Source organism: Gorilla gorilla, chromosome 2 (genome assembly GCF_029281585.2).
Source record: "Gorilla gorilla gorilla isolate KB3781 chromosome 2, NHGRI_mGorGor1-v2.1_pri, whole genome shotgun sequence".
In the NCBI taxonomy this organism is placed as follows: domain Eukaryota; kingdom Metazoa; phylum Chordata; class Mammalia; order Primates; family Hominidae; genus Gorilla; species Gorilla gorilla.
In genome coordinates, this window is record NC_086017.1 from 13979290 (window position 1) to 14005958 (window position 26669).

The window sequence follows — 26669 nt, forward strand, 5'->3', positions numbered from 1 at the left end:
ACTACAGGTAGTATGTTAATAGCATGTGTGTAGAGGAGTGACTATGTTTGCATATGTGTGTCAATAATAATTGAAACCTATTGATTAGTAAATTTCTTCCAATTTTGAATATTGTGTCCTAAGCTGATGGTTTGTCTTAAACTTCCTTTGGATCTCATATTGCCAAAATAATGTTTTTAATTTAACAGTATTTTCTGACCATACACCCGGACCTTAACATGCACATCATTGTGATAGCCCAATGTTACTGTTTCGTAATGACATTGATTTTGACCCCTCATGATAAAACTTTTTTTAAAAAGACTTTATTTTTTTAGAGCACTTTTGGGTTCACAGCAAAATTAGAAGGACAGTATGGAAATTTCTCATATACCCCCTACACACATGCTCTTAGCTTCCTGCATTATCAACATCCCTCACCAGAGTAGCACATGTGTACAACTGATGAACCTACACAGACACATCATAATCTCCCAAAGTCCATAGTTTACATTAGGGTTCACTTTTTTTTTTTTTTTTTTTTTTTTGAGACAGAGTCTCACTCTGTTACGCAGGCTGGAGTGTAGTGGGGTAATCTCGGATCACTGCAATCTCCACCTCCCAGGTTCAAGCAATTCTCCTGCCTCAGCCTCCCGAGAAGCTGGAACTACAGGAGGCAGGGTTCACTCTTGGTATTATACATTCTATGGGTTTGGAAAAATGTCTAATATAATGGCATGTATTCAACATTATAGCATCATACAGAATATTTTCACTGTCCTAAAAATCCTCTGTGTTCCACCTATTCAGCCCTAACTTACCCCAAACCGTGATAAAACATTTTCATACACATGTTCTCTCTCTCCAGATAACCTCATCCAGGGCAGAACTCTGGGCACTAGGTTTTCCACAAAACATGAGTTTAATGAGGTTGCAATAGACATGGCCTGGGACTATATAAGGCAGTGTAGCCTAGTGTCTAAGAGTGCAGCTGGGAGACAAACTACTCAGGGTCATATCTTGGCTCATCTTTTAGTGCTGATTTACTGTGGATAATTTGCTTAACCTCTGTGAGCCTCATTTTCCTTGTCTATAAAATGGGGATAATAAGAACAATTACCTCAAAAAGTGTGAGAATTAAGTGAGCTCATCCATGTAAAACATTTTGAATAGTGCCTTGTACATGGTATCCCTATTATGCCAAGGGCTATCATAAGTGTTTTGCTTATATTAATTTGAGTAAACACTACAATTAATACATGTTATATGTAATAAATCTTAGTTATTAGCTATTGTTATTAGCTTTAACTGTATAAAATTCCTAATATTTCACCATTTTGACCTACAAAAACAATTTCACATGGGTTCTAGCTCATATTCTATGAGTTTAAGATACATAAGTGATTTGGTCAAGTCAATCAGTTCTGTTAAATCAGAACATGGTAGAATGATATAAACTAGTTGCTTGTACATCAAGTCCAAAATATTCATCCACCAGTAATATTATCTTAATATAATAAGCTGGAGATTTTTTGTATTTGTATCTCCTGGCTCAGGACAGAACAGGAAAGCCTATTTGCGGGGAGGGGTCCAAAGTTGGGAGAGGACCCTGAATACTCCATACCAGTAGACTTCTGCATTTCGCTATCACCCACATTTCACTACCCAGTGGTCCAACTCAAGGCTAACTTTGTCCATTATGGCAGAGTTGGTGAATGCCTTTAAGTGATTCCAGGGAAATTTTTAAAAGACAGGCATGTTAATTAAATTAAAATGTCTAAAATCCAAGTTCATAGTCATATTCATTTTGGGGTCAGCAATAATTTTCCTAGAAGATTCCTGATAAATGTACAAACACAATACCTGAACAAGATCATGCTTAACCTATTTAATACCTACTAAATAGCGTTTCAGTTCAGCTAAGAGACTGCTGATGGGTTAGGTGAGAGGACACAGATGCTGTGACAAGGCAAATGGTGGAGAAAGTTAAAATATAAAAAGTAGGGCAAGAGAACAAGAGATCCTAGATTAAAGACTCAAGATTTTGAAGAACTAAAGGAAGGAGGAGAAAACTAAAAATAAATGACCCAACCTCACCTGGGCTGGCACCATCTCCTCCTGCTCCCCCAAATCCTCTGTACCCTTTGGATCAGTGCTGACACCTTTCACATTTCCAGCCCCATGCTCCCTGACTATGTGGCTATTCTTTTGCTGCTCTAAAATCTTCCTCCAACAGATTAGCTCAAACTGCCTTTTCTGCCTCATGTAAAGTGTCTGCTTTCATCTGAGCATCTGCAAAATCAATTTTCCTTGCCCTCCACTTCGAAACGAATTTTTAAATACAGCTCCAGTAGCTGTTGTGCTTAACAACATCAGTGAATTGACTCCAATTTAACTTTTCCAAATAACCATTGATATCTATAAAGATTTTTAGTTCTGCCATAGAAAAAAATTCCCTGAGCTGAATGATTACTTTTTTAAAAAAATTAAGAAACAGTATTCTCTGAGCTCTAAACAGTTTTTAAATGAACTAAGCATCCTTATCGAGAGTTTTTTTTTTTTTTAATGAACTGAACACAAGCATGAACACAGGAGCAGCTGGACGCTAATCATTTAGCTCATGACAACTATATTACATGGCTAATGGAAACACCAGGGAAGCACAGGGGAAATAAGAACTGTGTGTTGGAGACAGCAACGTGTCTGTAGGCAGCTCCACATTACCAAGTAGGCTTGCATTACTATAAAGAGTCCAGAAGCGAAAGAATTATTATAACATCCTTTCAGCCTCTTGAGAACTTATCACATGGGGCATCTCAGTCCTGTGAAGGCCAATAAGAAGTATCTTTGGCATGACTGAGGAATGCATTATTAATATGAGCTCTGTGGGCCTGTTTAGCAGAAAAGTGAGCCATGATAACAATACCGATCCCCTACATTTGTAGAACTCTGTATCCATTGATCACCTTTCATCTTGACAACAACCCTGAGAAACAGGTATTATAAATGAGGTTCAAAGAGATTAAGGAACTTTTCCAAGTTCACATAGACTATCATAGAGGACAAATTTAATTCAATATTACTCAATGAATTTTTACTGACTTTCCTACCCTGTACTAAGCACTGGGGATACCAAAAAATAAGCCACCATGCCTGCTTTCAGGGAGTTCACAGCCTACTGAAGACCACAGATGGGTATTCATTCACTTGAAAACTACACATTGAGGGTCTACTATGTCCCCACTACAATCGGGGTGCTAGGAAATAAGCAATACACAAAACACACCAGGTTCCTGCTGTTGAGGAGTGTGCATTCTAGTGAAGCCAGACAGTAGGCAAACAGACAAACAAGACAGGTTATTGAGTTCTACCAACTCTATAAACAAGGTGGGATCACAGAGCTGGGATGGTGCTATCATGGATCAAGGAAGGCCTCTCTGAGGAGATGACGTTTTAACCAAGTCTGGTAAAGAATCAAGCCTGAACATTCTGGCAGCAATCTGGTTGGAAGGGAGGGACCAAGAAACTCATCTTGAGGCTGCCTTTGTGTAGCAAGCCAACTGTTTTTACTTGGATTTTATGTTCATTTAGAGTGGCTTTAGGGGAAGCTAAGGAGAATTCGTGGGTTGGAGAGAGGGCAAATCTTCCTCTTCCCACCATACTCACACAGCAAGCCACACTTTGGTGCAGCTTTGATAAAGAAACAAACGAGGTGTGTTTAAGGAAGAAATGTAGGCAAAGTCTAGCAAGCCTGGTACCAAATGAAGGAGTAAAAGTTTACATCATGTAGGTCCTTGCCGGCCACGATAAAAAGTTAAGATTTATTCTCACTGAAAGGAGAAACCAATGGAAGATTTTGACCTAGAAGTGACATAATCTGTTTTATATATTGAAAGGATAATTCAGGCTACTGCATGGGGAATGAATTGAAAGAAAGTAGGAGTAGAGGCAGGTAGACTGGGTAGGCAGTGAGAGATGAAAGCTTTGGGATATATTTAGGCTGTAGAATCAAAGGACTTGGTGTTAATTAGATGTGTAAGATGAGGACAAGAGAGAAAGCAAGATGATTTCTAGATTTTTGGATTGAACATCTGGGTCAGTAATAATGCTACATCAGGATAGGAAAGACAAAAAGAGGAACAGATTTATTGGTAATAAGAGTGAATCAAGAATTCTGTAAAGGCTTGAAATGTCTATTCAACAAGGTGAAAAAGAATTACAATACAGTGTGATAATTACTGCTGAGGTAGAGGCATATTCTAAATAATGTAATAACACAGAGGAAAGAGAGATTAATTCTGTGAGAAGAGTGTTATTTTAACTGCCATCAGGGAAGGCTTCACAGAGGAGGTGATGTTTAGCTTGTATATTTAAAAACAATTAAGAAATGGCCAGTGGATAAAAATGGCATTAAAGGCTGATGGAATGGCATATGTGAAAGGCAGGAGGTACACAAATACAGTCTGGGCTGAGCTTTGCCCGTTGGGCCACAGCTGTCTCCTGAAAGTGGCCTGAGGTTTCTAGGCACAGTAAGGCAGGGAGAAAAGTATGAGATAGTTCATGACCAGTGTTATAGGAGGAGCTTGAGGCTATGAAGATGATAAGAGCATTAAATGTAAGGTTTAAAGTCCTAAACTTCCAGTTCCAACTCTGCCACTAAGAAGCTAAGCAAGCCACTTCCCTTCTCTTGGCCTATTTCTCCATTTATAAAGTAAGAATATAAAGCCAAATTATTTCTAAGGTAACCTTTAGTTCTAGAAATCCATATGACAATGGTTAATAGTCCTTTAGTATAAACATATAATGTTTATATTTTTATTTATATACACACACACAAACATACATAAATCCTCTACCTTATTTCAAGAAGGATTTGAGGCCACCTTAAAAAAATACATACTATTGTATAATACAGAATTTGTCTGCTTTTGTTCCTGGTTCCTAGGAGATAACTTCTAAGTCCTCGGAATTTCCTGAGATAGAAGTGTCTTTGTTATTCTTGATAGGTTCCTTGCATAATACATGTTTTATGCTAACGAGGTAACTCAGGATGGGTCAAAGAAAGACCGACCAGGAGACTAAAGGGTTGGGGCTTTGAGTTAGGCCAACCTCCAGGAAGGCTGAAGACTGAGTTCAATCATGTGACCAATAATTTAATTAATCATGCCTTTGTAATGAAACTCCAATAAAAACTCTGGATGCCAAGGCTCAGGTAAGCTTCATGGCTGGTGGATAGATCAACGTGTCAAGAGGATGATGGGCCCTGCTTCCAAAAGGAGAGTCTGACACGTAAGAACAATGTCTGCCACATAAGAATATTTAATACACATTAGCTATTATTATTAGAATAGGCCTCAATCCAGGCCAATGTCAGCATGTCAAAACATAATTCAATTAATGTTTTTTAAATGCAGTCCAGATATGAAGCCATATAATTGTCTATTGCAGCACTGTCCAATAATCATTTCTGCAATGATCATAATGTTCTATACCTGTGATGTCCAATCTGGAAGCTACTAGGCATATGTAGATAGTGAGCACTTGAAATATGGGTATTATACATGAAGAACTGAAATTTTATTTTTAATTTATTTAAATTAAATGAATAATGAAAGTTCCACATCCAAGACCCTGCCAGCCATCACCCTTTGTGTCTCTTCATTTAGCTAGTCCTGATTGATGGCCTTTATAATAAGACTGTAAGTGTAGCACTTTCCTGAATTTGTGAATCATTCTAGCAAATTTATCAGACTTGAGGGGATCATAAGAATGCCTGAATTTGCAGCCAGTTGATCAGAAGTGCAGGTGGCCTGGGGACACCAGAATTTGTGGCTGGCATTTTAATTGTGGGCAGTCTTTTGTGGGAGACTGTGCCCTTAACTTGTAGAGTCTGTGCCAACTCCATGTAGTCAGCATCAGAATTGTATTACAGCATTATAGTAATAAAAATAAAATAAATAAACAGCTATAGCCAGGAGGAGCAGGGGTACACAAATAGTGTCATAAAAGTAATGCAGTTACTACTCATACCCTGAGAATAATTCCAAAGCAGTTTCATAGGGATTTCAGAAGTAGCATGATGTGGTTTGAGTTAAACTTATAGGACTCAAATTTCACCTCCACTATTTTACCATCTGGGTGACCATAGGCAAGTCTTAACCTCTCTGAGGTGCCACTCCCTTATGTAGAAAATGGAGTTGATAATAATGCCTACTTCATGAAATTAAGAATTAGCCAATTCATAAAAAGTACGTAAAACAGTATATGACATGTAAGAATGAATATTCAATAAACATTAGCTATTATCATTGGAATAGGCCACAATACAGGCCAACGTAAGTATGTCAAAAAACAATTCAATGAAAGTAATTTTTAATGCAGTCCAGATATGAAGTTCTACAATTGTCTATTGCAACACTGTCCAATAGATGACCACCATGATCAAAATACTCTATACCTGTGATGTCCAATCTGGAAGCCACTAGGCACATATAGATACTGAGCACTTGAAATGTGGGTGTTGCAACTGAAGAACTGAGTTTTTTATTTTACTTTGTTTTATTTAGATTTAAATAGCCACATGAGACTAGATACTACCATATATTGGACAACAGAGAATGCAAGTGTATACTAGACAGGCCACATGCCCTTTGGGTGCTCTCTCATGAACAATATTTCTTATAACCAAGCTTCTGGCAACGACTGAGCAGGCAAGAGTTCAAGTCCGCTTAATTCTAAGTGGCTAGTTAGGGGCGGAATCATGTGCTATGTGCATCTGAGTAGAGAGTAGGATTAACATTTTGTTTTGAAACTCAAGAAGCCTACCCCTCAGGCAGGAGCCTGGAGAAAAGCCGACCGTCTGCCACACAGAGATGGGCCAAGATAATATTTACAGATATGGATAAGGCTTTCTTTACTCTAAACAGTCCAGAATTTACTATAATGTATAATAATAACAGACTCAAAAGTTCTACCTACCTTTTCAAGTTGTGGTGAGAATTACAGGAGAAAATGCTTATAACTGCTTGGCACATTGCCTTGCACAGCAAACAGTCAATTTTAGCTCTTGTTATCGTCATTACCAGAATTATTCTATGCTATAAAATATACTGTAATAATTTCAACCTGTAAAACTATGTAAGCACACATTAATACAGTCAATACAGTTCCCATATAATACAGAATTTCGAACAATGTTATTTACTGATGACCCCTTGAAGATAAGCTAGCGGTAAAATATAAGCTATAAAAAGTAAAAGAGTTAACACTTCTGTGTAGGATTTTTAGTTCTTGACCAATTAAATGCTAAAGGCTGTCTGCCAAAACTGATGATTTAGGTTTTGAAGTCACTTATTTAAAGTAAAGCAATTAGGTCACAGAGCCCTTGTCTGTGGAGGCTTAAATTCAAGAAAATAAAACTGTATCATCAGCTTTTACTCAAGTGCTTATCTGTCTGTTCTCTATAGCAAGGAAACACAAATTTGGCTCATTCAGGAATAATAACAAGTCATTAAGATACACATTACAAAGGAAAATTTGAAACATATCATATTTTGTCTTCCTTGAAGTTATCTAATCTGCCAAGAAACTGTGTCTAATGACCTAGATTCTGGCAGTGGTGTTAGGAGACAAGCTACAAGTCCCATACAAGTATCAGTAGCTAGGAGTATGCATATGGGTCATAACCAATTCCTGTACATAAGCCAAGAGAAGAGCAATAAAATCAACATTTTCAAGGTTCTCAAAGAACTTATTCACAAACTGATGATACTTATACAATGTTGGTCAACAAGGCAAGAGCTGTACCTAAAGCCCTGATATTCCTCCTACAAAATATTGTCCTAAAAAACCCAGACTTGCCATTTAACAAAAAGGAAACTGGCCTACATTTAAATGGGAAAATGTAGAGAGAGCAGAAAGAATTTTTTATTAGAATCATTCTAGGTATTATTTCAGGTATTTGTTGACTCCCAGGTAGTAGGAATTATGAATAGGCAAGGATCTAAGCATATCATGGAGAGCAGTGCTGAATATTCAAAAAGCAGATGAACTTTATCTGTTCTTTATTTAATCAGAGACACTAGGACTCAGACTAAAGTTTTTCATTTCAAGGCAATTGATCATGGTTTTTAAAGCTAGGACTTTTTTTCAGTTTCACTCTTCTTGAACACTAAGAAATAAACTAAGAATCCTATAGCTTTCATCTCCCATATCTTATCTATGAAAAAACACCAAAATAGATAGCTTCAAAACATGCTTGTCATCAACTCTGAATTGCACTAAGATTACAAGGAAACAGTACGGTGGGAAAGAATGGCTGACTGGTCCCTTTGGATACCAGAAATTATATATAATAATTTAGATCATATCAATTATACAACAGTAAAAAGCACTATATGATTAAATGGTACAGCATTAGGAATACTTTAGGCTACATGGAGCAGAAAACATGCCTATGGTGACTTAAATATTAGTAACTTATTTCTTCTCACATAAGGGGAAGTCCAGAAGCATGCAGTTGTTAGTTCTGGTTTAGTTAGCTCCAGAGCCTCTGAATTCCCTTGATATTTCCTTCATGGAACCAGGTTTTGCAACTCCAATCATAAGGTCCCATCTCGGCTTAATGAAGGAAGAAAGAGAAGAGGTGGTACTTATTGAGGAGTCTATCTCTAAACCAAAATCCTACAAGTGACCATTCAGACCCAAACACAGACAGTTTCCAAGCTTTGTGTGGCAGGCTTCACGGGGGGAAGCTTTCCTCCCTATACCAGACTTGGTACACAGTGAGTGCACTGCAATTTTCTGGAAGGAGTTGCAGTCAAGGACTGAAACATCCTCTCCGAAGCCAGCCATACTAATATGCATATCTGCATTCCTAGCCCTGGCACCTCCATTCAGAGGCCTCCTTATCAGAGGCCTTGGCTGAGGCACTTCCCAGACATCTGCACTGAGCTCTCCTTGTCAGAGACCTTGGCTAAAGTACTATCCTACACTCTGACTTAATGCTTTTCTACCTCTAACCCTTTTCCCTCTCTCTGGCCTCCTGGGTCCATAAAAAGGCACGATTCTTCTGTTCAGGGCTGTAAGCAATAAAATATTTCCTCACCTGCAATGTATCCATCTCACCCTTGCAAAGTGCTGTTCCATGGGAAAAGTACTAGAGATTAAATACTAGGGAACCAGTGCCACCTTTTGCTTCTTGCTTGCTGTGTTGCAATAAATCAATAAAAGCCTTGTTTGTTACTTTCATTTGGCTCATTGTCCTAATTGGCCACCTCAACACCTGGCATCTTGACAGGATGACAAACCTTACCAGGGACACTACAGCAACCTTCCATTCTAACCCTACTGGCCTCAACTGAGATACACATGGCCACTCCTAGATGAAACTGTCTACAAAGACAACCATCGGTGACTGTCATAATTTGCAAATGAATTCTATAAGGAGAATATAGGCTTAGGAGTTCAGAAAAGAGAGCAGGATACTATCAGGAGATGGTATCATGGACCGGGAGTAGAGTGGCGCGATCACAGCTCACTGCAGCCTCGACCTCCCCAGGCTCAAGTGATCCTCCCACCTCAGTCTCCCGAATATTGGGGACTACAAATGCACGCCACCATGCCAAGCTAATTTTTGTATTTTTTGTACAGACAATGTTTCACCATGTTGCCCAGTATGGGCTCAAGTGATCCACCCACCTCAGCCTCCCAAAGTGCTGGGATTACAGGTGTGAGCCAGTGCACCCAGTAAGGAGATGGTTTCACGGAAAGATTAAACTTACACCATGCTCTAAAAGATAGGTAAGGTTTAGAGATGAGAGGGCATGACAGATGGAAGAAATAGTCTAAGGAAAGGTTTTGAGGAAGGAATAAACTTCTGAGACAGAGAAGAAATTACCCTGCTTCTCTGGAAAAGAACAGGAGAAAGAATGTTTTGATTAAGGGAATAAAATACAGTTGGTCCCCCAAGGAATGGCAGAGGATGCTACTCTTATAGAATAATCTTTAGCAAGTCTGTTCTGACAAGTAAACTAGGAAATGCCTATAAAAGATACTCTATTGTCTATCCAAACATGTCAGTAAACATTTATGCCAAACGACTAACCTTAATACATGCAGATTACACTCTTCAGAAAAAACAAGCAAAACGCGCCTTGTGCAATACAAGGAAAAAAGCGCCATTCTGCCACTATCTCTGCTTCAACTCCAACTGTGATCCATGGGGTATCCATTCATGGAATCAAAGCAGCATATGGCTCTGAAAATATCAGCCTCTGATCTTACAATGAACAGGGTAATCTTTAAATTAAAATATCAAATCAAAAATGTTCCCGAATAACAATGAGTTTAAGTTGATGGGTTTTTGTGTTTGTTTTAGGCTTTTTTTTTTTTTTCGGAAAGAGAGATTCTTATTGGTCAAATGAAAAATGTATTCAATAATTGCAGTAGATAAAATCAAAGCAATATTTTCTCTATATTACCTAAGAGGTATGTTTCTCTCCTATTCCTTATTCATTGGCAGTGAAGGTATAAACAAAGAGCGGAAATAAAACCAGTGAGTGGGATTCTTTCATGTCTCTTGTTATACCTCCTATGGAGTAACATGCAGTTAGACACCAAAAAGCTCAAGGGCCAAGATCTCTCCTGCCATGTCTAAGTGTGCGACACCAGAAGGAAATGGGAACTCTGCAGAGATCAGTCTGAAGGAAGTCATCTCTTGATTTACTAAAAGCTGCCTTTCAAGATGGTTCCCAACAGTCTCAGTTTGAAAGTAGATACTCCTTCCTCCCAGCCCCAAGTTGACAATTAGATATTCCTGCTTATTAATCTACCTAAGTGACTGTTCCTGAAAATTAAAATGTGGTATGCTTTCATTATGCAACCATCTTGGAAATGGCAGGAAATAACAAATTGTAAACCCACAACTGTAGCCTTCTAAAAGTGAAAAGACTGACAATGGCCCAACAAAAAGAAGACATTTTAATTAATATGCCTCCCTGTAGCTTTGCCTTTCTTCTTGTGTGCTCAGCTGGAGTAATTAGAGGAAGATGTGAGGGGAGCCTACCTCAGAAGCCTCACTCAACCCTCTCCCGCTGAGTCTCACTCTTCGCTGACAACTGTCTCCACTGAAGAAGAGACTCAACATATGCTGTAATGTACATCTGCTCTGGGGAATAATCCCTTCCAAGAACCACCATGAAGTATTGTGTCCAAAAAGAAAAAAAAAAGTCTACTCACTTTAAAAATAAGAAAAAGAAATAATCATTTAAGAAAGATACCCTTCCAAGCTATTATCCCTCTGAAATGCTTCCTCTTCCAATATTTTTTCTCATTTAACAACTTTTTAAAGTGCAATTTATAATACCATAAAATTCGACCACTTGAAGTATACAGATCAAATGAGTTTAGGTAAATGTATGCAGTTGTGCAGCCATCACCACAATCAAGCTTTAGAACTTTCTATCACTCAAAAAGTTCCCTTGCATCCAATTGCCTTCAATCCCTGTTCCTACTCACAGCTCCACAGAAACCTGATCTTCTGTCTCTATAGTTCTGTCTTTTCCAGAAATTTTATATAAATGGAATCATACTATATGTATTCTTTTGTGTATTGCTTCTTTTACTTTTGAAGTTCATTCATGTTGTTACATGTATAAGTAGTTTGCTCCTTCTTATTGCTGAATGGTATTCCATTACTTAGACCACATTTTAGTTATCTATTCCCCAGCTGAAGGATATTTACGTTGTCCAACTTTGAGGTATTATAAGTAAGATGAACATTCAGATACAAGTCTTTGTGTGCACATATGATTTCATTCCTCTTGGGCAAATACATAGGAGAGAAATTTCTGGGTTGTATGGTAATTACGTGTTCAACTTTTTAGGAAACTGGCGGGTAATTTTTCAAAGTGGCTATATCATTTTCCATTTCCATCAGCAATGTATGAGGGCTCCAGTTTCTTCATAAATCTAAATAACACATAGCGTTCTGTCTTTCTTATTATGTATATTTTAATAAGTGTGTAGTAATATCTCTCCTGTGTTTCAATTCTCATTTCCCTAATGACTAACAATGTTGAACATTGTTTCATGTGCTTATTTGCTATTTATTGATCTTTTCTGGTGAAGTGTCTAGTCAAGTTTTTGCCTATTTTTTAATTGGATTATGAATCTTCAGGTTATATAATTGTAAGAGGTCTTTTCGTACCTGGACGTAAGTCTTTTATCAAACATATAATTTTCAAGTATTTGCATCCATTCCTTTTTGCTTATCTGTTTTTTCATTTTCTTAATGTCATCTTTTGTAGAACAGAAGTTTTCATTTATCTTTTATTGTTCATGTGTTTTGCATCCTATCTAAAGGTCACAACATAAAGGTTCATGTGTTTTGTGCCTAGCCCAAGGTCACAAATTTTTTCTCTCATCTTTAATTCTGGAACTGTTATACTTTGAGCTCTTACATTTAGATCTATGATCCATTTTGAATCATATTTTGCATATGGTGTGAGGTAAGCATCAAGATTTTTTTTTTTTTTTTTTTTTTTTTTTGCGTATGGCTACTGTGATGGTTACTTGTAGGTGTCAACTTGACTGGATTAAGGGATACCTAGATAGGTGATGAAGCATTATTTCCGGGTGTGTCTGTTACAGTGTTTCCAGAGGAGACTGGTGTGCGAGTCAGTGAATTCAGTGGGCAAAATCTGCCTTCAATGTGGGCAGGGCACTCCCCACTCTGCTGGGAGCCCAGATAAAACAAAAAGGCAGAGGAAAGGTGAATTTATTCTCTCTCTCCTGGAGCTGGGACACCCTTCTCCTGCCCTTGATCATCAAAACTGCAGGTTTTCCAGCCTTTGAACTATGGGACTTGCACCAGCAGCTCTCTGGGTTCTAAGGTTTTCACGCTCAAACTTAGAGTTACACCATGAGTTTCTCTAGTTCTGAGACCTCTGGACTTGGACCAAGCCATGCTACTGCTTTCCTTGATTCCCTAGCATGCAGATGGCCTATCATGGGAGTTCTCAGACTCAATAATTGCATGAGGCAATTTCCTTTATGGATCTCCTCTTATGTACCTATCTATCTGTCTATCCATACTATCCATACAGGATTCTGTCTCTCTGGAGAACCCTGACTAATGCAGATACCAAATTGTTCCAGCATGTTTTTCTGCTGAATTACCTTTCAACTTTGTCAAAAACCAAGTGGCCATAAATGTGTGGATTCATTTCTAGACTATCCTGCTCCACTGATCTATAGTTTATATTAGCTAATACCACATTGTCTTACTATAACTTTATAGTAAAGTTTTGAAAACTATGTAGCATAAACCCTCCAACTTTGTTCTTTGTTTGTAATTTTTTATAGGTACCTAGTAAATGTATATATTTATAAGGTATATGAGATATATTGGTATAGGTATACAATGTGCAATAATCACATCAGAGTAAATGGGGTATCCATCGCCTCATGCATTTATCATTCCTTTGCATTACAAACATTCCAATTTTACTCCCTCACTTATTCTAAAATGTGCAACAACTGCTTCTATAGTCACCCTATTGTGCTATCAAATACTAGATCTTATTTATTCTATATAACTATATTTTTGTACTCATTAACCATCGCCACTTCCAACCCCCACCCACTACCCTTCCTAGCTTCTGGTAACCATCATTCTACTACTCTCTATCTCCATGAGTTCAATTGCTTTCATTTTTAGTTCTCATAAATAAGTGAGAATATGTGAAGTTGGTTTTTCCATGCCTGTCTTATTTCACTCGACATTATGTCCTCCACTTCCACCCATCTTGTTGTAAATGACAGTATTTCATTCTTTTCTATGGCTGAATAGTACTCCATTGTATGTATGAATCACATTTTCTTTATCCATTTATTGGTTGATGGAAACAGGTTGATTGCAAATATTGACAATTGTGAATAGTGCTGCAATAAACATGGGAGTGTAGATATTGCTTCAATACACTGATTTCCTTCCTTTTGGGCAAATACCTAGGAGCAATACTGCTGGATCATGTGGTGGTTCTATTTTTAGTTTTTTGAAGAACTTCCATACTGTCTTTCATAGTGACTGTACTAACTTACATTCCAACCAACAGTACGAGGGTTCCCTTTTCTCCACATCCTTGCCATGTCTTTTCGATGAAAGCCATTTTAATTGGGGTGAGATGATATCCCATTGTAATTTTAATTTGCACTTTTCTGATGTTAAGCACCTTTTCAAATACCTGTTTGCCATTTGAGCAATGTCTATTGAGATCTTTTGCCCATTTTTCTAATCTGATTATTGGATTTTTTTCCTATTGAGTTGTTTCAGCTCCTTACATATTCTGGTTATTAATTGCTTGTCAGATGGATAGTTTGCAAATATACTCCCATTCTGTGGGTTGTCTCTTCACACTGTTGATTGTTTCCTTTGCTGTACAGAAGCTTTTTAACTTTATGAGATCTCATTTGTCCATTTTTGCTTTGGTTCTCCATGCTTGTGGGATATTACCAAAGAAATCTTTGCCCAGACCAATGTCCTGGACAGTTTCTCCAATTTTTTCTTTTCATTGTTTCATAGTTTGAAGTCTTAGACTTAAATCTTTAATCTATTTTTATTTGATTTTTGTATATGGCAACAGATAGGGGTCTCATTTCATTTTTCTGCATATGGATATCCAGTTTTCCTAGTGCCATTTATTGAAGAGACTGTCCTTCCCTCAGTGTATGTTCTTGGCACCTCTGTCAAAAATGAATTCATTGTAGATGTTTATGGTTGTATTTATGAGTTCTCTACCCTGTTCCATTGGTCTATGTGTCTGTTTTTATGCCAGTACTATGTTGTTTTGATTACTATAGCTCTGTAGTATAATTTGAACTCAGGTAATGTGATTCCTCTAGTTTTGTTCCTTTTGTTCCAAATGGCTTTGGCTATTTTGGGTCTTTTGTGGTTCTACATGAATTTTATGATTATTTTTTCTATTTCTGTGAAGAATGTCATTGGTACTTTGATAGGGATTGCATTGAATCTGTAGACTGCTTTGAATAGTATGGATGTTTTAACAATATTGGTTCTTCCAGTCCATGAACTTTTACTGTAACCCATCAGTTTTGGTATGTTGTATTTCCATTTTCATTTGTTTTAATGAATTTTTCAATATCCTTCTTAATTTCTTCATTGGCCCATTGGTCATTCAGGAGCATATTGTTAATTTCCATGTGTTTGTATAGTTTCCAAAGTTCCTCTTGCTATTGATTTCTAGTTTTATTCCATTGTGGTCAGGGAAGATACTTGATATTATTTCCATTTTTTTCAATGTTTTAAGACTGATTTTGGGGTCTAATATATTCTCTATTCTTGAGAATTATCCATGTACTGAGGAGAAGAATGTACTGAGAAGCAGCAGCCACCATTGGATGAAATGTTCTGTAAATATCAAGTATCAAATAGACCATTTGGTCTGTAATGCCAATTAAGTGCGATAGTTCTTTGTTGGTTTTCTGTCTAAAGGTCTCTCCAATGCCAAAAGTGGAGTATTGACGTCCCCAACTATTGTTGTATTGGGGTCTTTCTCTTTAGCTCTAATAATATTTGCTTTATATATTTGGGTGCTTCAGTGTTGGATGATATATATTTGCAATTATTATATCTTCTTGCAGAATTCACTTCATCATTAATGACTTTGTCTCTTTTTCTGTTTTTTGCCTTTAAATCCATTTTATGTAATATAAATATAGCTACTCCTGCTCTTTCTTGGTTTTCATTTGCATGGAACATACTTTTCCATCCCTTTATTTTCAGCCTTTGTGTGTCTTTATGTAAGTGAAGTGTGTTTCTTGTAGGCAACAGATTATTGGTCTTGTTTTTTAAATCCATTCAGCTATGCAATGTCTTTTAATTGGAAAGTTTAGTCCAGTTACATTCAATGTTACTACTGATAAGTAAGGACTTTCTCCTGTCATGTTGTTATTTGTTTTCTGGTTGTTTTGTGGTCTTCTCTTCCTTCCTTCCTTTCTTCCTGTCTTCCTTTTTGTGGAAGTGGTTTTCTCTGGTCATGTATTTTAATTTCTCTTTTCATTTTTAGTATATCTGTTGTAGGTTTTTTTTATTTGAGGTTACCATGAGGCTTGAAAATAACATCTTGTAACTCATTATTTTAAATTGATAACAACATTGATTACAAAAACAAGCAAACAGAAGACTAAAAAAAACTCACAATTTAATTTCAACCCTCTGCTTTTTAACTTTTTGATATCTCTATCTTATACTTTTGATGTCTTAAAAAGCTGTTGTAGTTATTATTTTTGATAGGTCCATCCTTTAGTCTTACTACTCAAGACATAAGTAGTTTATATACCACAATTACAGTGTTGTAATATTCTGTATTTATCTGTATACTTACTATTAGCCATGAGTTTTGTGCCTTCAGATGATTTCTTAGTGCTCATTAATGGCCTTTTCCTTCAGACTGAAGAATTCCTTTTAACATTTCTTCTTGTAGGACAGGCCTGGTGTTGACAAAACTTCTTGGCTTTTGTTCACCTGGGAAAGTCTCTATTTCTCCTTCATGTTTGAAGGATATTCAAATACATACAATGTTCTAGGATAATTTTTTTATCTTTAGCACTTTAAATATGTTAGCTACTGTCTCCTGGTCTACAAAATTGCCACTGAGAAGTCTGCTGCCAGACATACTGGAGCTCCTTTATATGTTATTTGTTTGTTTTCTCTTGCTGCTTTTAGGGTCCATTCTTTATTCTTAACCTTTGGGAGTTTTACTATTAAATGTCTTGAGGTAGTCTTACTTGGGTTAAATCTGCTTGGTGCTCTATAACCTTCCTGTGCTTGAATATTGTTATCTCTCTCTAGGTTTGGAAAGTTATTGTTATTATCTCTTTGAATAAATTTTATGGTCCAATCTTTCTCTCTACCTCCTCTTTAAGGCCAGTAACTCTTAGATTTGCCCTTTTGAGGCTCTTTTCTTGATCTTATAGGCATGCTTCATGCCTTTTCTTTTTTTTCTTTTGTTTCCTCTGCTTGTGTATTTTCAGATAGCCTGTCTTCAAGCTCATTAATTCTTTCTTCCGCTTGATCCATTCAGTTGTTAAGACACACTGATGTATTTTTTCAGTCTGTCAATTGACTTTTTCAGCTCCAGGACCTATGCTTGATTTTTTTTATTATTTCAATTACTTTGTTAAGTTTATCTTATAAAATTCAGAATTCCTTCTCTGTGTTTTCTTGAATTTTGCTGAGCTTCCTCAAAACAGCTATTTTGAATTCTCTGAAAGGTCACATATCTCTGTCACATGAGGATTGGTCATTTGTGCCTTATTTAGTTCATTTGGTGAGGTTATTGTCAGGCCTCTGAGCCCAAGCTAAGCCACCATATCCCCAGTGACCTGCACATATACATCCAGATGGCCTGAAGCAACTGAAGATCCACAGAAGTGAAAATAGCCTTAACTGATGACATTCCACCATTGTGATTTGTTACTGCCCCACCCTAACTGATCAATGTACTTTGCAATCTTCCCCACCCTTAAGAAGGTTCTTTATAATCTCCCCAACCCTTAAGAAGGTTCTTTGTAATTCTCCCCACCCTTGAGAATGCACTTTGTGAGATCCACCCCCTGCCCGCAAAACATTGCTCCAAACTCCACCACCTATCCCCAAAACCTATAAGAACTAATGATAATCCACCACCCTTTGCTGACTGTCTTTTCGGACTCAGCCTGCCTGCACCCAGGTGAAATAAACAGCCATGTTGCTCACACAAAGCTTGTTTGGTGGTCTCTTCACATGGACACATGAGACAGTTATGTTTTCTGGATGGTCTTGGTGCTTGCAGATATTCAATGATGTCTGTGCATTAAAGAGCTAGGGATTTATTCTATTCTTCACACTCTGGGCTTGTTTGTACCCATCCTTCTTAAGAAAGCTTTCTAAGTATTCAAAGGGCATCGAGTGTTGTAATTTAAGTCTTTGATGACTGCAGCCATATCTGCTTTGGGGGCAACCCAAGTCCAGTAACACTGTGACTCTTGCCAACTCATAGAGGTACTGCCTTGGTGGTCTTGGGCAAGATCTGGGAGAATTCCCCAGATTACCAGGCAGAGTCTCTTGTTCTCTTCTCTTACTTTCTCCCACAGAGTCTCTCTCTTCACGCTGAGCTGCCTGGAGTTGGGGGAAAGGTGATGCAAGCATCCCTATGGCCACTACCACTGGGGATGTGCTGGGTCACATCTGAAGCCACCATGGTACTGGGTCCTGCCCAAGACCCATGTTAACTACTGCCTGGCTACCACTAATGTTTATTCAAGGCCCAAAGACTCTTTAGTCAGCAGGTGATGAATCTTGCAAGGACTGAGTCTTTCCCTTCAGGGCAGCAAGTTTCCTTCTGGTTCAGGGTGGGTCTAGAACTGTCATCTAGGAACTAGGGCCTGAAATGAGGGCTTCAGGACTCTGCTTGGTCCTTTATTTAATATGGCTAAGCTGGTATCCAAGGTGCAGGACAAAGTCCTCTTTCCTCTCACCTCTCCTTTCCTCAAGCAGAAGAAGTCTCTCCAGGAGCTGCGAGCTGTGTTGACTGGCCTTGGGGAAGGGTGACACAAGCACTCCTTTGGCTGCCCCAGCTGTATCTCACTGAGTCATGTGCACCCCAAGTCCACTGGTTCCAAGCCCAGCAAAGCACCAGAACTTACTCAGGAATCACAGTCTTTGTGGCCTAGACTGCCTTTCAGATTTATTTAGTACCCTAGAGCACTTTAGCTGGACAATTCCCCTCCAGTGAGGGCTGGTCTAAATACTGCCTCTGTGGGCACCAGGTGAATTCTGCCCTTCACTGTTACTGGGCAGCACTGAGTTCCAAGGCAAAGTTCAACAGCCACTGTGTTCTCCCTCTCCCAAACACAGATTCTTTCTCTGTGTCACGTGGCACTGCCAGAAGATGTGGCAAGGGTGTTGGAGGCAATTCAAAACTGTCTTTCCTACCTCTTCAGTGCCTCCTTCCTCGAAATGATGTTAAAATCAGGTACTATGATCACTCACCTGATTCTTTGGTTCTCATGGAGGTGCTTTCTTTTGTCAACAGTTGTTCAGTTTGGTGACAGAACAACTACTGTGGGGGAATAATTACTGGAGGGTTCTATTCAGCCATCTTGCTCCACCTCTCCCCCATTCTTTTTTTTAAATTTTGTTTATTCTAGGTACTCTGCATTTCCACTTAAATTTAGGAACTAGTTGTCAATTTCTATGAAAAGCCTGCTGGAATTTTGATAATGATTATGTTGAATCTATAAATCAATTTGAAGAGAATTGCCATTTTATCTAAACTAAGTCTTCTAATCCACAAACATAGTATATCTTTCCACCTATTTACGTCTCATTAATTTCTCTTAGCAATGTTTTATAGTTTTTATTATATAGTTCTTGTACTTTTAAAAAATTTATTCCTATATATTTTATTCTTTTTACTTTCATAGTAAATGATACTATCTTAATTTTATTTTTAGATTGTTGATTGCTAATAAACAGAAATACAATTGATTTTTGTATATTGATCTTGTAGCTTATGACCTTGTTAAACTTGCTTATTAAGGCAGATTCCTTAAGATTTCCTACACACAAATCATATCGTCCATGAATAAAGACAATTTTACTTCTTACCTTTCAATATGCATATCTTTAATTTCTTATTCTTACCTCATTGCACTGCCTCGAATGTCCAGTGCAATGTTAAATAAAAGTGGTGAGAAGAGACATTTTTGTATCCTTTCAAATCTTAGGGTGAGAAAGCATTCAGGCTTTTAATATTAACCATGAAATTACCTGCAGCTCTTTATCAGGTTGAAGAAATGTTTATTTCTAGTTTGTTGAAAATTTTTACCATGAATGTATGTTGGATATTTTCAAATGTTTTTATGTTTCTATTGAGATAATTATATGGACTTTGTCCTTTATTCTATTAAGATGATGTATTACACTAACTGATTTTGGGTTAATAAGTTAACCTTGCCATGTGAGGAGCTCAAGAATCACTACTCCATCCAAACAACAAATAAAAAACTAAACAAACTGAAAAATCAATAACTATTCTTAAATTCATCAAAGAAGTGAGGTAGCAGGGCAAACCTCTGCCCCAAAATCATAGCAACAGACAAGGAGATACAGAAAACCACAACTTACTAGAGCAGAAACTCACAAGAAGAAATTCTGTGCAGAACCAGTGCCCAGATAGGAAATGTTGAAATGTAATTGACAATTGCTGGAGACTCAGTGTGAACACGTCTGAGAGTTAAAAACTCCAGGGAGAATGAGTCATAGGAGGCCCCCGTGTTTTTATGAGTTCTACCTGCAGGAGCTCTACAAAACTCTCATGGTGAATATCTAGGAAAATCTTTTCATGCTTCTGGCAGGGGTTGGGGAAAAGTAAGCATTCTGAAGTATGCCAGATCACTCTCTTCTTAATAAGGAATACCCTCAAGAGAAACAATTTTATTATAGCCTAAATTGCTGGGGTTTTACCAGAGCCTACTTCAGAAAAAGGAAATACCCAACTCCAGCCAATTCTAGCCTTCCACAAGGGGAAAAGAAATACCCAACTCCAGCCCCCTCTAGCCATCTTGTCCCACCTAAAGGGTAAGGAGAGGACTAAGAAGTATTTGCAACTGTCATGGTCCAGGGACACAGTCTCATAAAAAGACTGAAACCTAGTCATAGGACTAATGTTTTCCCCCCCTACAAACCTTACCACTACTTTACTAAAGGCCTATTTACTGCAGTTCCAGTTACCCAGTATATCATGTCAACCTTTCTACAGAAAATTTATAGGACATTCTAGAAGGCAAAAAAAAAAAAAAAAAACTGTGAGGAGACAAAACAAGCATCATAACCAGAGATAGATATGGTAGAAATGTTAAAATTATCAGACTAGGATTTGTTTAACTGCAATTAATATGCTAAGGTTAATGGCAGAAAAGATGAGTAACAAGCGGAGAGACGAAAATTTTAAGAAAGAACCAAAAGACATGCCAGACATCAAAAACACTGTAGTAGAAATGAAGAACGTCTTTAATGGGCTCATTAGTAGACCGGACGTGACTAAGGAAAGAAACCCCAAGCTTGAGTATGTGACAATAGAGACTTTCCAAACTGAAAAGAAAAAAGACTAACATAAAATCCAAGAACTGCTGGACAACAACCAAAGAGGTAACATAGGCACAATGGGAATATCAGAAAGAGAAGAAAGAGATCTGTTGCTAGACTCAGATTAGTATTTTGTTAAGGATTTTTGCATCTGTGTCCATGAAGGATATTGGTCTATAGTTTTCTTGTGATGTCTTTGTCAGCTTTGTCTGGCTTCATTAAAATGAGTTGGGAAGAAGTTCTCTCCTATCTGTTTTCTGAAAAAGTTTGTGTAGAATCAGTATGATTTCTTCCTTAAATACTTCACAAGATTCTCTAGTTAAAACATCTAGACCTGGCCACTTTATGGGATATTATCCTTTTAATGATTCAATTCAATAAATTTTTATTGGGTACCTATTATATATGCGCTGCTGCAGTTGACTTTAAGGATCTACAATTTCCAGTATGTATAAATTTTACACTCCACTATAAAGATTTTTAAAATCCTACATACAAAAATCAACCATGCCATAATACAAGGCACTGTTTAATTATGTGCAAACATCATGGAGAACAAAACACTAACTGAAACTTTATTCAAATTCAGTTTCTGTCATTACCTGGTAGTTGAACCTTAATCACTTAAACATCCTAAGTTGCAGTCTCCTCATTGTAAAATAATAAAGTTCAATGAGAATACTTCTAAGATCCTTCCAGTATTTAAATTATTTAATCTATAAGGAAAGTTTAAAATTAAACTTTATCACAAATGACAATCTAAGAAAAATGTTTATAATTAAAAGCCCAGACAAAATATTATTCCAAATTTATTAGATCTTAGAGATCAAGAAGAAAAAACCAACAATATAATAGAAAAACATTCAGAAAAAGAAACACCAAATGATCCTTAAACACATGAAAATTACTGAACATCAAAATCAACTATATGCTAACAAGTAACTGGAAAATATAATTTTAGAAAGAGAAGCATTTAAATTGCAATAAAAGACATCAAATACTTGGGAATACATTTATCAAACTTTGTATAAGATCACTATGCTAAAGACTACCACACATTGCTGAGAGAAATTAAAGAAGGCCAAAATAAATATTCATGGATTTTGAAATTTAGAAAAAAAATTTTTTTTTGAGGCAGAGTCTCACTCTGTCACCCAGGCTGGAGTGCAGTGGCACGATCTCAGCTCACTGTAACCTCCACCTCCTGGGTTCAAGCAATTCTCCTGTCTCAGCCTCCCGAGTAGCTGAGATTACAGGTGTGCTCCACCACACTTGGCTAATTTTTGTATTTTTAGTAGAGACAGGGTTTCACCATGTTGGTCAGGCTGGTCTTGAACTCCTGACCTCAAGTGATCTGCCTGCCTCAGCCTCCCAAAGTGCTGGGATTACAGGTGTGAGCCACTGTGCCCAGCCAAAACTTAGAAATATTAACATGTCAATTCTCCTCAAAATGTATCCATAAATTCAATGCAATCCAAATAAAAATTCCAGCAGACATTTTCTACATTTATTGGAAAATGTACATGAAAACACAGATGACCTAGAAAAGCCAATACAATCTTGAAAAAGAACAAAACTTGAGGATTTACACAACCAAATGTCAATACTTAGAAAAAAGCTACAATAACTAAGGCAATGTGGTATATACATCAATGGAACAGAATAAAGAGAGCCCAGAATTAGACCCACACATATTGTCACCAATTTACATACCACTGAAGTTCAAAGGGGAAAGAATGACCCTTTCCCAGTCCCCATAAATGGTGCTGGATCATTGGAAAACTATATGGAGAAAGAGGAAACTTGACTCTTAAATTCCACAATGCACAAAAATTTTTTTTTAACTTTTAAGTTCAGGGGTATATGTGCATGTTTTTTACACAGGTAAACTTGTAAAGTGGGCATTTATTATACAGATTATTTCATCACCCCATGTGATGGTTAACACTGAGTGTCAACTGGATTGGGTTGAAGGATGCAAAGTATTGATTCTGAGTGTGTCTGTGAGGGTGTTCCCAAAGGAGATTAACATTTGTGTCAGTGGGCTGGGAAAGGCAGACCCATCCTTGATCTGGGTGGGCACTACGTAATCAGCTGCCAATGCGGCCAGGATATAAAGCAGGCAGAAAATCATAAAAAGGCTAGACTGGCATAGCCTCCCAGCATACATCTTTCTCCTGTGATGGAGGCTTCCTGTCCTCAAACATCAACTCCAAGTTCTTCAGCTTTGGGACTCAGATTGGTTTCCTTGCTCCTCAGCCTGCAGATGGCCTGTTGCAGGACCTTGTGATTGTGTGAGTTAATATTCCTTAATAAACTCCCATATATATATATACACACACACACACATATACATATATACATACACACATATATATACATATACATATATATATCCTATTAGTTCTGTTTCTCTAGAGAACCCTGACTAATCTACCCAGGTACTAAGCCTAGTACCCATTAGTTATTTTTCCTGATCCTCTCCTTCCTCTAACCTCCACCCTGCAGTTGGCCCTAGTATGTGCTGTTCCCCTCTCTGTGTCCATGTATTCTCATCATTTAGCTCCAACTAATAAGTGAGAACATGCAGTATTTCATTTTCTATTCCTGCATTAGTTTGCTAAGGATAATGGCCTCCATCTTTTGAAAGAGGTAAACATGAAAGAGAAAATAATAAAGCTTCCAGAGGAAAATATAAGAGAATATCTTCATGACCTTGAGGTAAGGAAGATTTCTTAAACCGGACACAGAAAACTCCAATCATTTAAAAAACATAGACAAGTTCAACTTCATTTAAATTAAGATCTTCAATTCTCCAAAAGATGCCATTAGACTATGAACTAGAAGGTATTGGTACTATAATGTAAAACCACAATTAAATATCACTTCATCCTCACCAGATTGGCTAAAATTATAAGAACCGATAATACATCAAGTCTTAGCAAGGAGTAGGTGGTTTTATGCTCATAGTGTAAACAAAGCAGCCAGGAAGTTCGAACTGGTAGGAGCCCACTGCAGTTCAGCAAGGCCTCCGCAGCCAAACTGCCAGAGTTCTCCTCTCTGGGCAGGGCATCTCTGAAAAAAAGGCAGCAACCCCAGTCAGGGACTTACAGATAAAACCCCCATCTCCCAGGGACAGAGCACCTGCGGAAGGGGTGGCTGTGGGCACAGCTTCAGCGGATTTAAACGTCCCTGCCCGATGGCTCTGAAGAGAGGAGCAGACCTCCCAGCACAGCATTCGAGCTCTGCTAAGGGTCAGATTGCCTCTTCAAGTGGGTCCCTGACCGCCGTGTATCCTGACTGGGAGACACCTCCCAGTAGGGGCCGACAGACAGCTCATACAGGAGAGCTCTGGCTGGCATCTGGCAGATGCCCCTCTGGGACAAAACTTCCAGAGGAAAGAACAGTCAGCAATCTTTGCTGTTCTGCAGCCTCCACTGGTGATACCCAGGCAAACAGCATCGGGAGTGGACCTCCAGCAAACTCCAGCAGACCTGCGGCAGAGGGGCCTGATTGTTAGAAGGAAAGCTAACAAAAAGAAAGGAATAGCACGTCCACTCAAAGACCCTATCCGAAGGTCACCAACATCAAAGACCAAAGGTAGATAAATCTACAAAAATGGGGAGAAACAAGCACAAAAAGGCTGAAAATTCCAAAAACCAGAATGCCTCTTCTCCAAAGGATCACAACTACTTGCCAACAAGGGAATAAAAATGGACGGAGAATGAGTTTGATGAATTGACAGAAGTAAGCTTTAAAAGGTGGTAAATAACAAACTCCTCTGAGCTAAAGGAGCATGCTCTAACTCAATGCAAGAAAGCTAAGAACATTGAAAAAAGGTTAGATGAATTGTTAACTAGAATAACCAGTTTACAGAAGAACATAAATGATCTAATGGAGCTGAAAAACACAGCACAAGAACTTTGGGAAGCATACACAAGTATCAATAGCCGAATTGATCAAGTGGAAGAAAGGATATCGGTTATTCAAGATCAAATTAATGAAATAAAGCGAGAAGACAAAATTAGAGAAAAAATTATAAAAACGAACAAACAAAGCCTCCAAGAAATATGGGACTATGTGTAAAGACCAAACCTGTGTTTGATTGGTGTACCTGAAAGTGACAGGGAGAATGGAACCAAGTTGGAAAACACTCTTCAGGATATTATCCAGGAGAACTTCCCCAACCCAGAAATTCAGGCCAACATTCAAATTCAGGAAATACAGAGAACACCACAAAGATACTCCTCGAGAAAAGCAACCCGAAGACACATAATCATCAGATTCACCAAGGTTGAAATTAACGAAAAAATGTTAAGGGCAGCCAGAGAGAAAGGTCGGGTTACACACAAAGGGAAGCCCATCAGACTAACAGCAAATCTCTCTGCAGAAACCCTACAAGCCAGAAGAGAGTGGGGGCCAATATTCAACATTCTTAAAGAAAAGAATTTTCAACCCAGAATTTCATATCCAGTCAAACTAAGCTTCATAAGCCAAGGAGAAATAAAATCCTTTACAGACAAGCAAATGCTTTAAGATTTTGTCACCAGCAGGCCTGCATTACAAGAGCTCCTAAAGGAAGCACTAAACATGGAAAGGAACAACCAGTTCCAGCCACTGCAAAAACAAACCAAAATATAAAGACCATCAACATTATGAAGAAACTGCATCAACTAACAGGCAAAACAACCAGCTAGCATCATAATGGTAAGATCAAATTCACATATAACAATATTAACCATAAATGTAAATGGGCTAAATGCCCCAATTAAAAGGCACAGACTGGCAAATTGGATAGAGTCAAGACCCATCAGTGTGCTGTATTCAGGAGGCTCATCTCATGTTCAAAGACACACATAGGCTCAAAATAAAAGGATGGAGGAATATTTACCAAGCAAATGGAAAGCAAAAAAAGCAGGAGTTGCAATCCTAGTCTCTGATAAAACAGACTTTAAACCAACAAAGATCAAAAGAGACAAAGAAGGCCATTACATAATGGTAAAAGGATCAATGCAGCAAGAACAGCTAACTACCCTAAATATATATGCACCCAATACAGGAGGACCCAGATTCATAAAGCAAGTTCTTAGAGACCTACAAAGAGACTCAGACTTCCACACAATAATGATGGGAGACTTAAACATCCCACTGTCAATATTAGATCGATGAGACAGAAAATTAATAAGGATATTCAGGACTTGAACTCAGCTCTGGACCAAGCAGACCTAATAGATATCTACAGAACTCTCCACACAAATCAACAGAATATACATTCTTCTCAGAACCACATCACACTTATTCTAAAATTGACCACATAATTGGAAGGAAAACACTCCTCAGCAAATGCAAAAGAACGGAAATCATAACAAACAGTCTCTCAGACCACAGTGCAATCACATTAGAACTCAGGATTAAGAAACTCACTCCAAACTGAACAACCACATGCAAACTTAACAACCTGCTCCCAAATGACTACTGAGTAAATAACAAAATGAAGGCAGAAATAGATGTTCTTTGAAACCAGTGAGAATGAAGACAC